Raw genomic sequence first — 14,467 nt, 5'->3', positions numbered from 1 at the left:
GTACGCAAGTATAAACACCATGGGACGACGCAGCCGTCATACCGCTCAGGAAGGAGATGCGTTCTGTCTCCTAGAGATGAACGTACTTTGGTGCGAAAAGTGCAAATCAATCCCAGAACAACAGCAAAGGACCTTGTGAAGATGCTGGAGGAAACAGGTACAAAGTATCTATATCCACAGTAAAACGAGTCCTATATCGACATAACCTGAAAGGCCGCTCAGCAAGGAAGAAGCCACTGCTCCAAAACCACCATAATGTCACGGAATCAGCCGAGACTGCCCCTCCTCCTTGCTCGGGCAGGCTTCGCCGTTTGTCGTCCCCGGAGTACTAGCTGCCACTGATCTATGTTTTGGTGTTTGTCTAGTTTGTCCTGATTGTTTGCACCTGTTTCCCATTATGTTATATTGTATTCCCTTTATAAACCCCTGTCTCTCATTGGTTATTGTGTGTGATTGTTTTCCATTAGGTCGGCAGTGCTGGTTGTATGCGTTATTTGTTCCTCCCTGTTTGGAGGTTTGTTTTGTACTTTCTTTACTGTGTTAAGTAAAGTACGTTCTGCCAGTAGTTCGGTGTCCTGCGCTTGACTTCGTTTCCCGCATACACGTCACCTTGACAGAATCACACACCACTCATGGAGTCAGCAGGAGCGGCGGTGCCAGCTGGATCAATGGAGGAACGCGTCGAACACCAAGCAGCCATGATCCAGGCTCTCGGCACCGCCATGGAACAAGTGGTGAGCACTATTGGGCAATGGGAAAGAGAGGGTCTGCCTACGCCTTCTCCAACGATACCACCACCATCGGCGATGCCCATCGCTTCACCTCTGGGGTCCAGTGGGATTCGGCTCTCGCTCCTGAGGGCTTATGATGGCACAGCAGCCGGGTGTCAGGGTTTCCTGTTACAGGTTGAACTCTACCTAGCAACCATCCACCCGGTGCCCTCGGGATACGAGAGCGTGTCCGCCCTCATCTCCTGTCTGTCCGGCAAGGCGCTGGAGTGGGCCAATGCCGAGTGGGGGGGAATAGACAGCGCTACTGTCAACTATGCAGAGTTCACCCGCCGCTTCAGGGCAGTATTCGATCATCCACCAGAGGGTAAAGCGGCGGGTGAGCGTCTATTCCACCTTAGACAGGGGAGGAGGAGCGCACAGGAGTTCGCGCTGGACTTCCGGACGCTGGCTGCCAACGCGGGATGGAATGAGAGGGGCCTCATCGACCACTACAGATGCAGCCTGAGGGAGGACGTTCGTCGGGAATTGGCCTGCAGGGACACCAACCTCAGCTTCGACCAACTGGTGGACATGTCAATTCGCCTGGATACCCTGTTGGCTACCCGCGGACGTCCAGATTCAGGTCCGTCCATTCCATGCCCCAGCACTTCCGAGCCAACCCCTATGGAGCTCGGAGGTGCTGGTGCTAGGGAGACCAGGAGAGAGACCAGGAGGGAGGCCGTCCCCTGCACCAACTGTGGCCGCAGAGGACACACTGCTGGTCGGTGCTGGGGAGGGTCTCCTAGGAATCGAGGCGGTAGGCAGCGCACTGATGAGTCATTCCAGGTGAGTAGGCACCCAACTCACCCAGAGCTCTCTGTTGCGCATATGTGTATTAAAGTTGTGTTTCCCGAGGTTTCTCCTCACTCCCAGCATAAGGCGCTATTGTACCTGATGATGTGCCCTTCCCCATCCATGCCCTAGATAGCCGCCCTTTGGGGTCAGGATTGATTAGGGAAGTCACAGCGCCGCTCAGGATGAAAACGCAGGAGGGTCATGAGGAGATACTACGTTTGTATTTGATTGATTCTCCTGCATTTCCCGTGGTGTTGGGGCTTCCCTGGTTAACATCTCATGACCCCAACATTTCATGGCAACAGAGGGCTCTCAAGGGATGGTCTGATCAGTGTTTCGGGCGGTGTGTAGATGTTTTCGTAGGGGCAACGACGGTGGAACCAAGTTCCCACCATGCACATTCCACCTGAGTATGCCGATTTGGCACTCGCCTTCTGTAAAAAGAAGGCGACTCAATTACCACCTCATCGACAGGGGGATTGTGCAATAGACCTCCAAGTAGGCGCTGCGCTTCCGCGTAGTCATGTGTATCCTCTGTCTCAGGAGGAGACGGCGGCTATGGAGACATACGTCACCGAATCTCTGAGACAGGGATACATACGGACGTCCACTTCCCCTGCGTCCTCGAGTTTCTTTTTTGTGAAGAAGAAGGATGGGGGTTTACGCCCGTGTATTGATTACTGTGGTCTCAATCAGATCACAATCAAATACAGCTATCCTCTCCCTCTGATTGCTAGTATGACGGAGTCATTACACGGGGCGCGATTATTCACAAAATTGGATCTCAGGAGCGCGTACAACCTGGTGCGCATTAGGGAGGGAGATGAGTGGAAGACAGCAATCAGTACCACCTCGGGTCACTATGAGTACCTCGTCATGCCATACGGTTTAATGAATGCTCCTTCAGTCTTCCAATCATTTGTGGACAAGATTTTCCGGGACTTGCATGGACAGGGTGTAGTGGTGTATACTGATGACATTCTAATATACTCCGCTACACGAGCCGAGCATGTGTCCCTGGTGCGTTGAGTGCTTGGTAGACTGTTAGAGCAGGACCTGTATGCGAAGGCGGAGAAATGTCTGTTCTTCCAGGAGTCCATCTCCTTCCTGGGACATCGGTTGTCCGCGTCAGGGGTGGAGATGGAGATTGACCGCGTTTCTGCCGTGCGTAATTGGCAGACTCCCACCACGGTGAAGGAAGTGCAGCGGTTCTTGGGTTTTGCCAATTAATACCGGAGGTTTATCCGGGGCTTTGGACAGGTAGCAGCTCCCATTACCTCCCTGCTAAAGGGGGGTCCGGTGCATCTGCAGTGGTCGGCTGAGGCGGACAGGGCGTTTAGACATCTGAAGGACCTGTTCACCTCGGCTCCGGTGCTGGCACATCCGGATCCCTCTTTGGCGTTCCAAGTTGAGGTGGATGCGTCCGAGGCTGGGATCGGCGCTGTGCTGTCTCAGCGCTTGGGTACGCCACCAAAACTCCGCCCCTGTGCTTTCTATTCTAAGAAGCTCAGTCCGGCGGAGCGCAATTATGACGTGGGGGACAGGGAGCTGTTGGCTGTGGTTCAGGCCCTGAAGGTGTGGAGGCATTGGCTTGAGGGGGCTAAACACCCTTTTCTCATTCTGACTGACCATCGTAACCTGGAGTACATCCGGGCAGCGAGGAGGCTGAACCCTCGCCAGGCAAGGTGGTCTATGTTTCTCTCCCGATTTGAATTTAAGCTCACCTATAGACCAGGGTCACAGAACGCTAAGGCAGACTCCCTGTCCCGACTATATGACACAGAGGAGAGGTCCATTGAGCCCACTCCCATACTCCCGGAGTCTTGTCTGGTGGCACCGGTGGTGTGGGAGGTTGATGCGGACATCGAGCGGGCGTTACGTACCGATCCTACTCCCCCACAGTGTCCAGAGGGTCGGAGGTACGTGCCGCTCGAGGTTCGCGATCAATTGATATATTGGGCTCACATGTCACCCTCCTCTGGTCATCCTGGTATTGGTCGGACAGTGCACTGCCTTAGTGGGAAGTACTGGTGGCCCACTTTAGCTAAGGACGTGAGGGTTTATGTTTCCTCCTGCTCGGTGTGCGCCCAGTGTAAGGCGCCTAGACACCTGCCCAGAGGGAAGTTACAACCCCTACCCGTTCCACAACAGCCGTGGTCTCACCGGTGGATTGGTGGATTTTGTCACAGACCTTCCCCCCTCCCAGGGGAACACGATGATCTTGGTCGTTGTGGATCGGTTTTCGAAGGCCTGCCGTCTCAGTCCTATGCCAGGTCTCCCTACGGCCCTACAAACTGCTGACGTCCTGTTCACACACCTTTTCCAGCACTACGGGGTGCCTGAGGATATATTGTCTGATCGGGGTCCCCAGTTCACCTCTAGAATCTGGAGGGCATTTATGGAACGTCTGGGGGTCTCGTTAGCCTTACCTCAGGTTTTCACCCCGAGAGTAACGGGCAGGTGGAGAGAGTGAATCAGGATGTGGGTAGGTTTCTGAGGTCCTATTGCCAGGACCGGCAGGAGGAGTGGTCAGGATATATTCCCTGGGCAGAGATAGCCCAAAACTCACTCCGCCACTCCTCCACTAACCTTACGCCTTTCCAGTGTGTGCTAGGTTATCAGCCGGTCCTGGCACCTTGGCATCAGAGCCAGATCAAAGCCCCTGCAGTGGACGAGTGGTTTCGGCGCTCGGAAGAAACCTGGAACGCTGCGCATGTCCATCTGTAGCGGGCTATCAGGCAGCAAAAGGCGAGCGCCGATCGCCACCGCAGTGAGGCTCCGGTGTATGCATCGACCCGAAACCTGCCCCTTCGCCTGTCAAGGGGGGGGGGGGGGTAATGTCACGAAATCAGCCGAGGCTGCCCCTCCTCCTTGCTCGGGCAGGCTTCGGCGTTCGTCGTCCCCGGAGTACTAGCTGCCACCAATCTATGTTTCGGTGTTTGTCTAGTTCGTCCTGATTGTTTGCACCGCTCCCATTATGTTATATTGTATTCCCTTTATAAACCCCTGTCTCTCATTGGTTATTGTGTGTGATTGTTTTCCGTTAGGTCGGCAGTGCTGGTTGTATGCATTATTTGTTCCTCCCTTTTTGGAGGTTTGTTTTGTACTTTCTTTACTGTGTTAAGTAAAGTACGTTCTGCCAGTAGTTCGGTGTCCTGCGCTTGACTTCGTTTCCCGCAAACACGTCACCTTTACACATAAAAAGCAAGACCACGGTTTGCAAATGCACATGGGGACAAATATCTTACTTTTTGGAGAAATGTCCTCTGGTCTGATTAAACAAAAATAGAACTGTTTGGCCATAATGACCATCGTTATGTTTGGAGGAAAACGGGGATGCTTGCAAGCCGAAGAACACCATCCCAACCTTGAAGCACGGGTTGGCAGCATCATGCTGTGGGGGTGCTTAGCTGCAGGAGGGACTGGTGCACTTTACAAAATAGATGGCATCATGAGGAAGGAAAATTATGTGGATATATTGAAGCAACATCTCAAGACATCAGTCAGGAAGTTAATGCTTGGTCGCAAATGGGTCTTCCAAATGGACAATGACCCCAAGCATACTTCCAAAGTTGTGGCAAAATGGCTTAAGGACAACAAAGTCAAGGTATTGCTGTGGCCATCACAAAGCCCTGACCTCAATCCTATAGAAAACTTGTGGGCAGAACTGAAAAAGCGTGTGCGAGCAAGGCCTACAAGCCTGACTCAGTTACACCAGCTCTGTCTGGTGTTGGGTGTCCTGGGTGTCAGGAGGAATGGGCCAAAATTCACCCAAAACATTTGACCGAAGTTGAACAATTTAAAAGCCAAATAATAATTGAGTGTATGTAAACTTCTGACCCACTGGGAATGTGATGAAATAAATAAAAGCTGAAATTAATCATTCTCTCTACTATTATTCTGACATTTCACATTCTTAAAATAAAGTGGTGATCCTAACTGACCTAAGACAGGGAATTCTTACCATGATTAAATGTCGGGAATTGTGAAAAACTGAGTTTAAATGTATTTGGCTAAGGTGTATGTAAACTTCCGACTTCAACTGTATATTTATTTCTACACCTCAAACTCTCACCTAGTACAGACTTTGATGATAATAATAATATTTTCACCACCACAGTCATCTCTCTGTACATGTTTGTTAACTTTGTGTTCCTTGGTATTAGTCAGTCTGGTTTCAGACAGAGGGAGCTGATATTTGGCTCAAATCCCAAGGCTGTAAGGTCATTTAAGTTTTATAGGACATTGAGCCTAATACATTGATGTACTGTATTTATATGAAATGTTGTGTTAACTCATCTTGACCTTCCAGAACACAACACACATGTTTTCTACTGCCAAGGAGTCTCAAGACTTTTTCGAGAAGCACATCAAGTCCAACACACAATTAATGAACAATGGGCAATATGTTGAAGTATCATACAGACTGGGATTGCTTCCTTGTGGGGATACAGCGCATTACATCCCTATGGGCTAAACTGTTTAGGACAGATCTGTCCAGTCCCATGTGGGCTACCACACAATTCATATTTATTTTAAAAAATGTAATGGCTGTCCACCTCCGTTTACTCTCCTGAATTTATCTCCCAGGAAGGACTTGGCCTACAGGCCATGATTAATTACTGTGAAGATCTAGATTATAGACTGCATTTCTTACACCCTCTTTCCTTTTTTTGTACATAGTATAGAGCACATGTGTCTTTCTGTAAACTAGGGTACCAGTGAGGATTTCCTACACTGGACAAATTATTACTTAATATTTACAAATTTTTACAAAAAATATTTACAAAAAATACAAATATATACAAATTATTATTTAATATTTATTTCTCTACCATAAGCCACCTCTGACGTTGTTTTCGAGAATTTGGCAGTACATCCATACGGCCTCACAACCACAGTCCACGTGTAACCACGCCAGCCCAGGACCTCCACAACCGGCTCCATCACCTGCGGGATCGCCTGAGACCAGCCACATGGACAGCTGATGAAACTGGGTTTGCGCAACCAAAGAATTTCTGCAAGAACTGTCAGAAACCATCTCACTGAAGCTCATCTGCGTGCTCGTCGTCCTCACCAGGGTCTTGAACTGACTGTAGTTTGGCGTCGTAACCGACTTCAGTAGGCAAATGCTCACCTTCGATGGCCACTGGCACGCTGGAGAAGTGTGCTCTTCATGGATGAATCACGGTTTCAACTGTACCGGACAGATGGCAGACAGCGTGTATGGTGTTGTGTGGGCGAGTGGTTTGCTGATGTCAACATTGTGAAGAGTGCCCCATGGTGGTGGTGGGGTTATGGTATGGGCAGGCATAAGCTACAGACAACGAACACAAATGTGTTTTATCGATGGCAATTTGAATGCACAGAGATACCATGACGAGATCCTGAGGCCCTTTGTCATGCCATTCATCTGCCACCATCACCTCATGTTTCAGCATGATAATGCATGGCCCCATGTCGCAAGGATCTGTACACAATTCCTGGAAGCTGAAAATGTCCTAGTTCTCCCATGGCCTGCATACTCACCAGACTTGTCACCCATTGAGAATGTTTGGGATGCTCTGGATCGACATGTACGACAGCATGTTCCAGTTCCCACCAATATCCAGCAACTTCGCACAGCCATTGAAGAGGGACAACATTCCACAGGCCACAATCCACAGCCTGATCAACTCCATGCGAAGTAGATGTGTCGCGCTGCATGAGGCAAATGGTGGTCACACCAGATACTGACTGGTTTTCTGATACATGCCCCTGTTTATTTTACCCCCTTTTTCTCACAATTTCAATCTTGTTTCATCGCTGCAACTCCCCAACGGGCTCGGGAGAGGCAAAGGTGAAGTCATGCGTCCTCCGAAACATGACCCGCCAAACCATGCTCCCTAACACCCACCCGCTTAACCTGGAAGCCAGCTGCACCAATGTGTCGGAGGAAACACCGTTCAACTGACGACCGAAGTCGCCCGGCCCGCCACAAGGAGTCGCTAGAGTGCGATGAGCCAAGTAAAGCCCCCTGGCCAAACCCTCCCCTAACCCGGACGACGCTGGGCTAATTTTGCGCCGTCCTATGGGACTCCCGGTCACGGCCGGTTGTGACACAGCCTGGGATCGAATCCGGGTCTGTAGATACACCTCAAGCAATGCGATGCAGTGCCTTAGACCGCTGCGCCACTCGGGAGGCACACTACCTTGTTTTTTGTGACCGACAGATGCATATCTGTATTCCCAGTCATGTGAAATCCAGAGACTAGGGCCTAATTAATTGATTTCAATTGACTGATTTCCTTATATGAACTGTAACTCAGTAAAATCTTTGAAATTGTTGAATGTTGCGTTTATATTTTTGCCAAGAGGGAGACCACTAAAATGTTGTGGCTGCAATGTGTGGGGGGGACCCCCAACCAAATCTTGTTTAGGGCCCCCAAAAGGCTAGAGGCGGCTCTGCATGCAGGGGAAAATACATTATTGTGGTGGATATACAAACAGATAGAGTTACAGTCAGGACCTGTAGAGCAGGGTAGGAGGGTCTGAGGAATGTGCTGCACAGATAACTCACTGATATATAATTCACCTTGCATTCCAAACCACTCATTAAAGGCAAAATATGTAAGATGTCCTTGTATGGGGGACGAGGGGTCATGACCCCCCTGTCCAATATTAGAAACAGGTCAATTTGACCTGTTTGGTTTGTTAAATATGTTACGCCACTCCGCCCCGTGTAATGTCAATTATTATAGTTTACTCAATTTGCTACTTGAGTCATCTCCCTCTCTCCTTCCACACACAGCCCGCCCCGCCCCCTGTCACTCAAGGAGAGCAGTTGTTGTGCTCTACCACGAATCACAACCACTTGCAGTCTGCATGGTCAATGCTGCAGATGCAACAAGATACTGTTGACAATGATGCTGCTGTATGTATTCCATCCACTAATACTAAACATGTGCATTTAACATAGAAACATCTCTATTTTGGGATTTTGATATTGAACACTGTTTATTAGAGGTATGGGTATGGTTACTATGGCATCTTCAATTGCCATAGTATTGACTGACGCCAATGCGTCATTGGCAAGATTGAGGAAATTCTGAGGTTTTCAGGGGACTGAAAGTGAATGGGGACACCGGGAGGCGCCTCGCCTCCACTGGATCTGAAAGGTTTCTCACAACTTTGACAGCTTTGTCTTTGAGACCAAGATAACAATATTAAGGTAAGAAATTGTATACAATTCGTTTTTATGTTGGTAATTATAATATTTAAGTATTTTTTCCGATTGATAAGATGAGTCTTTGAAATGAACTTCTGATAACAAGCCGAGTAGACAGTCAGACAAAACGAGGCAAGGTAGCTAGCTACTTGATTTAGCTCTACTAAGCATTTGGAACTGTTTTAAGATGGTCATACCATGGATCATTTAGCTATTTGATTTTGAATTTTAGGACCCCTTTAGGTACAAAAAAATATATATTAAAATATGATTTAATAAAATATAGAATTTGGCCTTTACTACTATAGCCCATAGAAACGCATTGAATAACACATTCATTAATGGCAAAAAATAAATCATAAGGAATAAGGTTTTGAAGTGTCTAAGAGAAATAAGAAAGCTCAGGAAATATTGTAGTTTTTTTTTTGTACACATATTTAACCCCTTATTTTTGTTGACACAAAACTACCTCCATAATTCCATTCATTTGTATGGGTTACCTTCAGACGAGTCCCATGACACTTGTGGTGGTCGTAGAGCAAAACAGAGAACAACACCATCGTATTCGTGAGAATCTCCCCTTTCCATATACATTCTTTGCCCAAACGGTTCAGACGCCACAGACAGAAGTAGGCACATCAGCATTACCGACTTCAGACGAGTCCTGTGGGACTTGTGTCCTGTTTGGACGCTACAGACGTTTTCGTTAGAAGACTGATTTTCAGGATGTCTCATGGTCTGGCAGACACCGCTGTAACTCGGCCACCTTCTACCGCAGCTGCGGAAGGGCGAGATAGGCGGATGTGGTGGATTGAGACGCAGCCCATATCTCTAGCTTAAACTGACGGATTGCATCAATAGATTTAAGGATTATTAATATGGTCTTTGATAACTGTACAATATAAAATGTTCATATTGACAGTTTGAGGAGCATTTCTCATTGGTATTAGCAAAGAGCTAAAATTAACTGGCTAATGTCTGGTTCGATTTGTAGCTAGCTAACAAGCCACAAGAGACGGCTGCTGCAGGATTGCTGTTTTAACAGTAAAATGTATGATACACATATAATTATTAACTAGCTAGCTAGATAACTAGCTACAGTGGGGAAAAAAGTATTTAGTCAGCCACCAATTGTGCAAGTTCTCCCACTTAAAAAGATGAGAGAGGCCTGTAATTTTCATCATAGGTACACGTCAACTATGACAGACAAATTGAGGAAAAAAAATCCAGAAAATCACATTGTAGGATTTTTTTATGAATTTATTTGCAAATTATGGTGGAAAATAATTATTTGGTCACCTACAAACAAGCAAGATTTCTGGCTCTCACAGACCTGTAACTTCTTCTTTAAGAGGCTCCTCTGTCCTCCACTCGTTACCTGTATTAATGGCACCTGTTTGAACTTGTTATCAGTATAAAAGACACCTGTCCACAACCTCAAACAGTCACACTCCAAACTCCACTATGGCCAAGACCAAAGAGCTGTCAAAGGACACCAGAAACAAAATTGTAGACCTGCACCAGGCTGGGAAGACTGAATATGCAATAGGTAAGCAGCTTGGTTTGAAGAAATCAACTGTGGGAGCAATTATTCGGAAATGGAAGACATACAAGACCACTGATAATCTCCCTCGATCTGGGGCTCCACGCAAGATCTCACCCCGTGGGGTCAAAATGATCACAAGAACGGTGAGCAAAAATCCCAGAACCACACGGGGGGACCTAGTGAATGACCTGCAGAGAGCTGGGACCAAAGTAACAAATCCTACCATCAGTAACACACTACGCCGCCAGGGACTCAAATCCTGCAGTGCCAGACGTGTCCCCCTGCTTAAGCCAGTACATGTCCAGGCCCGTCTGAAGTTTGCTAGAATGCATTTGGATGATCCAGAAGAGGATTGGGAAAATGTCATATGGTCAGATGAAACCAAAATATAACTTTTTGGTAAAAACTCAACTCGTCGTGTTTGGAGGACAAAGAATGCTGAGTTGCATCCAAAGAACACCATACCTACTGTGAAGCATGGGGGTGGAAACATCATGCTTTGGGGCTGTTTTTCTGCAAAGGGACCAGGACGACTGATCCGTGTAAAGGAAAGAATGAATGGGGCCATGTATCGTGAGATTTTGAGTGAAAACCTCCTTCCATCAGCAAGGGCATTGAAGATGAAACGTGGCTGGGTCTTTCAGCATGACAATGATCCCAAACACACCGCCCGGGCAACGAAGGAGTGGCTTCGTAAGAAGCATTTCAAGGTCCTGGAGTGGCCTAGCCAGTCTCCAGATCTCAACCCCATAGAAAATCTTTGGAGGGAGTTGAAAGTCCGTGTTGCCCAGCGACAGCCCCAAAACATCACTGCTCTAGAGGAGATCTGCATGGAGGAATGGGCCAAAATAACAGCAACAGTGTGTGAAACCTTGTGAAGACTTACAGAAAACGTTTGACCTGTGTCATTGCCAACAAAGGGTATATAACAAAGTATTGAGAAACTTTTGTTATTGACCAAATACTTATTTTCCACCATAATTTGCAAATAAATTCATTAAAAATCCTACAATGTGATTTTCTGGAGAAAAAAAATCTCATTTTGTCTGTCATAGTTGACGTGTACCTATGATGAAAATTACAGGCCTCTCTCATCTTTTTAAGTGGGAGAACTTGCACAATTGGTGGCTGACTAAATAATTTTTTTCCCCACTGTACATACAATGGTTCCTCAATTAAAAGTTTCAAACTTATGCTGCGACATGTTTGTTGTAGATGGTGGCAGATTGTGATAAATTGTGTCATTCTTAGAACACTGACTATGCTTTTGGTTATGCTGTTGGTTTCTCTACCTCGAAAAACAAAAAGAAAGAATTCTAAATAGCAAACTAGCTTTATTTGCGTATTATATTGCTTGTGTATGTCTTTCCTTATCATATGTAAGACTAAATACCATTTGAATTATGTTTTGGTGCATATATGTGTGTAATAGACAATCCAGATAAGAAAGTGTCTAATAACGGAACATTCCATAGAATTCGACCAAAATACCACCGTTCACTAAACTCATTCACAGAAAAAGGTATTACTATTCAGATTTCAGATTTTCAAACCATACAAAATAAGGAAGACTCAATATACTCTACGTTTTTCTCTATCTTCAGTAGGAAGTTGTGTAAATGGCAGTTGTTTGGGGAAAAAAGCGTAGATTTTTGTAAAAGAAGCACATTTTCACAGGTGTTTTTTCTTGACTGATTATCATTTGATTGATGTGATGCTACTGTATGTTATATAATTTGAAAGGGTTGTTTCTCAGCTTTCAAAATATGTATAATGTTTTCAAATATGGTTTGACACCAGCATATTTTGCTCATTAACACACCCTAGAGTTGATGTCCACGGCCCCGCGGAAATCTAATTAGCATAATAAATAAAACCCCATCAAAATCCATCTGTTTAAGCTCGAGATATCTAGCTTGGGCTGCATCGCAAACCACCGCATCCTCCAATGGCGGCCTTCTGCATCTGTGGTGGAAGGTGGCTGAGCTACAGCAGTGTTTGTAAGACCATGAGACATCCCGACAATCGGTATTCTCACGAAAACGTCTTTAGCATCCGAACAGTTTGGCCTATGGTTTGGCCCATGAACACTGTATGGAAACATGGAAATCTCACGAACACAATGGTGTTCTCCGTTTTGCTCTACGACCCCCACAAGTGTCACGGAACTTGTCTGAAGTTGGTACTGCCAATCTGCCAACTTCTGTCTGTAGTATCCGGGAAGAGCAGGTGTTCCTAATGTTTTGTACACTGAGTGTATATAAAAGTAGTTTAGTGACACACACTTTTTTTGTGAAATATGGGTACAAATTAAAAAAATATATTACCTGATCTTTCTTATATCTTTAAGATATAGGACAGACACTAAAATGTACTTCCTTTTTATTTATTTTTTGACTATCTGTTTTTCCATGTTTGAATCTGTTATTCAATGCGTTTCTATGGGCTGAAAGCAGTAAGATCAAATTCAATGTTTCATCAAATAATTGTGTAATATATTTATTTATACCTAAATGGGTCCTAAAATTCCAAATCAAATAGCTAAATGACAGAGGTGTGTATTCATGGGTGCCAAGTGAATCCAGGCTTCCCCTAAAAAACGACCAATAAAAACAGATGTTCTTTTCGTCTCTCTATTTCATCATTTTTATCTTCAATTCGCAAGAGGCTGAGTGTATCTCACTGGAGAAAGCATTCGAGCGAGCGAAACAGCGCCCCTCTGTCTCTGTATGTGTAGCCCATCTATCTGATGCTGTCTGGTCAAAAATAGTATGATATTGTTGCCGCCCGTAGCATTGAATGCAAGAGAAGGCAGCGAGCATTTGGCCTCCCTTGATGAAAAAGTTAAAAATAATAGCCAATCAGCGTTGAACTAAACTGATGCACCAAAAAAAAGTGGATTCACACCAATAACATCACATCAAAAGTCACATCAAACGTTTTTGACAGAAAAAACTTGAATTGTTGCATCTCGTTGTGTTGTTGTGCTCCGGTGGCTAGCTAACTAGCTAAAATTGGCCCATTCCTAAATTAGCCATGAATGGCGATAGGGATTTGGACTTGTGGTTTTACTTAATTCTCCGTAATGATTATACGCCAAGGTAGTGGGTTCGATCCCCGGGACCACCCATACACAAAAAATGTATGCACGCATGACTGTAAGTCGCTTTGGATAAAAGCGTCTGCTAAATGGCATATTATTATTATTATTATTATTATAACGGTGATACTGATCCGACCATAAATTCATACATTGTGCCCCTGGCCTGGGAGCTGGCTCATCCTTGCCCATGAAAGGAAGTTAGGCTGGCAAGCAAGCATTTTAGCCAGGTAGCCTAGGACAACAGAAACTAAACGCGTGTACTGTATGACAGAGTCATAGACCGTTTTAGCAACATGAAAGAGAGGAGGATGGCATTGGCGTTTCTCTACAAGTAGGGTGAGTCAACATGTTTTTTCTACTTACGTACACAAACACAAACATACACACACAGTGATACACACACAGAAATCAGTGCCATGGACAGACATATCATATTTAGCTTATGTTGATTGGATTAAATTGTTTTTGGTATATTTTAGTTGTCACTGTATTACACTAAGCATAGGTGATTTGATGATGTTGAAATGTTGAAGTTGAAATGGTGCTGGAATAGTGGAGGCAGCTCCTGTTTTCTTTGTGACTTGTGGTAACTCTCCGGTGTTCTTAATCAATAGTTGTTTAGTAGTCCGAAAATGTCAGAAACATTACCTTGATTGGCCATACTGTAGGTCATGTAACTGTTTGTTACATGCAATATGCTTTGCGGACTCCACCGGACAGATGTTGCTCTCCGGTTTGGTAATGAAACAAAGGTGTGGTTGAATTTATTCTGCCACTGTGTCTTCTTATTGTCTCGGCATTTAGGCCTATATAATGCTAATCGCTAGTTAGCTGGTTAGTGTACTTAGTCAGAGCAAACGTAGCTAGCTAATCCAGCCTGATACCAGTGCTGGTGTAGACCTGGATCTGCATGTTGTTGGTGCAAAGGTATATTCTAAATCAGAGAAGAATAGGCGAAGCATGGATATTTTTTAATGTAACATCTAATTAGCATCCACTGGGAAACACTGACCAAAACTTTGGTTCCTACTATATCACAATAAGCC

Source organism: Coregonus clupeaformis, unplaced genomic scaffold (genome assembly GCF_020615455.1).
Source record: "Coregonus clupeaformis isolate EN_2021a unplaced genomic scaffold, ASM2061545v1 scaf0101, whole genome shotgun sequence".
Taxonomy (NCBI): Eukaryota; Metazoa; Chordata; class Actinopteri; order Salmoniformes; family Salmonidae; genus Coregonus; species Coregonus clupeaformis.
This window is presented reverse-complemented; position numbering follows the sequence as displayed.